General features: G+C 41.5%; 1 pseudogene; it reads right to left on the bottom strand.

Moving 5' to 3' along the window:
- Positions 1-3401: 3401 nt before the first annotated feature.
- Positions 3402-3929, bottom strand: LOC145981262 (puff-specific protein Bx42 pseudogene; annotated as a pseudogene).
- Between the last annotated feature and the right edge of the window lie 441 nt (positions 3930-4370).

The following is a 4370-nucleotide window of genomic DNA, read 5'->3' as shown; positions in this document are numbered from 1 at the left end:
AATTTGACCTTTTTTTTTAAATTAGCAATTTTGACTTTTTTTAATTAGCAATTTTGGCTTTGTTGCACATAAATTGTACCAGTTAACTTTGAATTTTAGGACTTAGATGATAATAATAACTGTGAATCTCATTTTGTTGTTACGTCTTAATGTTCTTGTAATATTAAATATTTGACGCAGTGGCGTAATAAAATCGTAAAGTACGCGTCCGCAAGAAATAAACTTGGGTCCCTCAAGTACAGTCAGCTTCTTCCAGGAAATTTACGTAATTACTTAGAATGGCTGGTTGTGACTGCACTTACATTAATAACTATACAAATCGATGCTCTAACTCTGAATTTTCACATATTACAACATATCTTTCTTTGACATTTATGTATTCAAAAGAAGAAAATACAAATACTTACTTATCCCTTCCCCCAAACAGAAGGCGGTACAGGATACAGAGAACACTGGAAGTTAGTGTAGAGCTATCAAGGAGAAGAAACTTTCCTAAAGCACTTGATTTCAGATTTAAGCACATTCCTGAAACATAGAACTTGATCAGGAAATTCGGAAGATAAATCATCTTCGTGCCCGTTACAGAGGGCAATAGCTGCGTCTGAAGTTGTAGGAACGAAGGAAGAACTGCTAATATTATCCATACCTTTCTTGAGTTTAAAATACCAGAAGCATTTAAATGCCCCATACTTTGCTCCGTGGCAGTTTGAGGTACTTTACCATTAACATATTAAAATCGGGTAGGCTATGCAAGGTCACGACACAGAAGAAAAATGGATAAAATTGTCCAAGCAATTTTTGCGTTGATGTTTCACATGAGAAATTAGAATTATTTTGACTTTTTCGGGGCCCCTTAGGCTTAGAGCTCCCGCCCGCCTGTGATTTGACGTATTCATTCAAATTATAACGTTAAACTAGAATATAAAGCCAGTTAAAAATGTCAATTTTATTGCCCACAAAAATTAGCCTTTTCTATCTTTCTCACTTCCATTTATTACGTTTTTCGTATCAACCTCATAGGACGCGAGGCCCCTATATGCGCGAGGCCCAGGGTGGTTGCCCACTTCGCTCACCCATTGCTACGCCAATGATTCTACAACCTCAAGGCACCTGCGCCTAGCAGAAATTCAAATATTTCCATGCGTAGTGAAATATAATGGCCGTTGGCAACACTGACAGTAGTGCTCGCCGTCTACCTGCAAGAACTACATCGAGTCTCACGGGTCTTCTTAAGACCCGGGTAATAGAAAAAACCTGGCAGGCATCGAAGCCTGTGCAACACTGTGACGTGAAGCTCGCTTGCGCGATGTCGAACACCTGGGCTTGATGTGCGTGTTGCATATTATTGTAGGCGCGCCTCCTCGCAGACGGGTTTTCTCCGGGTCTTGTGCAGGCCTCTGCACATACCACGTTCCCATTTCATAAATAATAAAACTACATCCCATATTATACATACATATTGTACAACGTGTAAAAGGTTGTGTAAATACAGAGAACGTAAGTACTGCAGAAAATTTTACCCTGTGTTCTTTAGAGTATTTACAAAAAAATTATGAGAAACCAATCCCCTATCTGTCCTATAGGAGATAGACTGGGGGACCTGAAAGCCTGGGCTTTCAACCATTGCAGCGGGGGGCGAGGAGGCAAGAGAGGTAGAGGTAGAAATCTTCTTTTTCCTTGGGCCGGCCGTTTCTACCTGGAAACTGGCCTGGCTGAAGAAGAGCGAGCTAGGGTATCCAGCCAGCTTTGCCCGCGGAGAACACCGATGGACGAGAAGCGCGTGGAAAAGGTGTTGCATATGAGCTGTGGTGGCTTTAACAAGACAGTAAATATTGTGATTTGAATATAATTCGAGATGTGAGATTGATTGATCTATCTCTGCTAGACTAGCTACTCCTCAGTGCACGTCACTGAGTTCTCGGTCTCGTCTCTTGTCTCGGTCTACTCTCTAGTCTCGAAATATATAGTTTAAACAATATATACAACGCGCTAGTACAAAAAACTTTCGCAACGTTTAGAGGTCATTGAGGAAACAGCTTCTCTTAAGAATTAGGTAGATATCTCTTGCTAAGTTTGATGCCTCGTTTCGACGCTATGGGACCTTGAAAGGTTGGATTTATCTTGAATATGCATGCAACCACGCACTACATTCTCAGATTTACCAAAAATGGATAGATTGATTATATATAATCCGTTGCGCAACAGCCCATGAAGGGCCTAGGCATACCTACAAACTGCCGATCTCCCTCCCACGCTTTCCTTCGTCACCTCTAAGCGTGGAGATCTTCAACCAGTATTGGAATAGTCGGGGGGTCAGCCCGACGTATCCCCAGCCGTTATAGTAGGTCTTCTCGACCGGATTACGCTCACTCACTCGGAGCTCCCCAATTTCCTCACGATGGTGGGTTGCCACCGGCCCTATACGCAGGCCGAATAAATTCCGACCAGAGCCGGATTCGAACCTACGCCGTCCCGCAGCGAACGATCTCAAGACGAGTGAACGCCTTAACCCGCTCGACTACGGAGGAGGACGGATAGATTGATTGATTTAGTTTATTTTACTTCGTTTTTCTGCCACTTTTGGCTAATCGCAAAGTTGGGGATGGATGGGACGGATGAAAGGACAATCACAAACATATAGGGACGACACAACACGAACCTCACAGGGGATTATACTAGCTGCAAGTTCAGGCGCATGAGCCTCACTAGTCTGCAACGTTGTTGATGTGATGGATTTAATTATTTTCTCTGCACTTATTTCAAAACCTTCAAACTTTATTGAGAGAGAGGGCGAGATATAGGGAGAAATGGGGGAAGCAGTCATTCCCGTACTGAAACTATGCCAACACTACATACAATTCTAATTGCAATATTACACACTCCTCTAATTCCATCTACGTAGAATTTTACTTAATGTTTTGCCTCGTTTTTAATAGATATTCTATCATTCAAATATTGTAATACGTACATTTAGTTTTTGTATCTTCTTTTTGTTTTTATTATTTTGCAACCTTTTATAGCCAATATGACTAGATGAGTTTTAATAAAGTCTGCCAGAGAGTCACCAGTTCCTGTAAGCCTTGTTGTTGTGTGTGTGTGATTTCTTATCTATACATTTACAAGACATACAAACACGTAGGTTCAAATTAACAACATAACTTTAATGCCTGGAAGCCATTCACGTACATTTTACACACTCTTACTATAACAACCAATCAATAACATGCTATAGAATACAAATTATTCTTCTTCCTCTTATCATGCGTCTATCATCTCCTCCTGGAGTCTCTTTTTGTTTCAAGTGCTGGTCTCACCTAAGTCTGTTCGACAATCCTTCTTCCCTCTGCATCCTTAGGTCTCCTGCTAGCTCTTTTAGCTTTAGTCAAGAACTGGTCCAGACCTTAAGGATCGTCTTCATCTTTCTCAGACTGAACAGGTCCGCTGCGTGCTGCTCCACGGTCCGTGCCACTGAATTCCTTGTCTGGGACAAAACTGTTTGTTTTCATTATTTTCTCCAAATCATCTCCATACACATCCTTGTTCAGATCTCTTGATGGTCTGTAAATATGTTGGCCCAGAGGTCGTGCATGCCACCAAGGTTTATCATACACGTTGTACGCTTCGTCATCTCCGTACCCACTGTCCATCCTCTTTGATTGATTGAACAGCTTCTGGTCAAACTGAGTGTCGTCACTGGCCATGCTCTTAGCTGGCATTCCAATGGCAATCTGTTTACTAATGTCCCTCTCCCTGTCTCTCCGGAGCTTCGATCTTTTATGTACCTCATATCGCAGTTGGTCACGTTCCCATGATTCCTTATCTTTCTGGGTAAGTTTCTTTTCCAGCTGCGCTCTCAAACCTTCACTTTCCGGTATTTTTGTATTAATATCTGCGTTGTAATTTCGTCCGGACCCCGTATTTGTGAACATTGTGTTACATTGTGCTAACAAGTTCCTCCAACCTGGATGAATACTGTCGAGCCATGAACGTCCAATCAACGGATAACGCAGTTCTTCTTCACACAATATAACCGGTAATTTATACAATACATCATTCAATGATAAATCAATGAATGCTTGACCTTTCAACTTCAAAGTATTATTATTCACACCACGTAACTTAAGTGTAGTGAATTGTGTTCGCCGATGAGGAAACATTTTTTTGAAAGACTTGCTATTGAACAGCGTAGCTGTAGATCCAGTATCTACTTCACATTGTACAATTCGTTTATCAATACACAGATTAACTACGCACGGTTCCGCTGACATAAGAACATTAGTGCCGTCTACAACTTTTGTCTTTGGCTTGAAACTAACGCTCCTTGCTTTTGAACGATTGAGCGTAGCATCTTCCACTTGTGAATTGTCTGT

This window comes from Lepisma saccharinum, chromosome 2, assembly GCF_977018435.1.
Source record: "Lepisma saccharinum chromosome 2, izLepSacc3.1, whole genome shotgun sequence".
NCBI lineage: Eukaryota > Metazoa > Arthropoda > Insecta > Zygentoma > Lepismatidae > Lepisma > Lepisma saccharinum.
The sequence above is the reverse complement of the archived record's forward strand: the minus strand, read 5'-3'. Positions and strand labels throughout refer to the sequence as shown.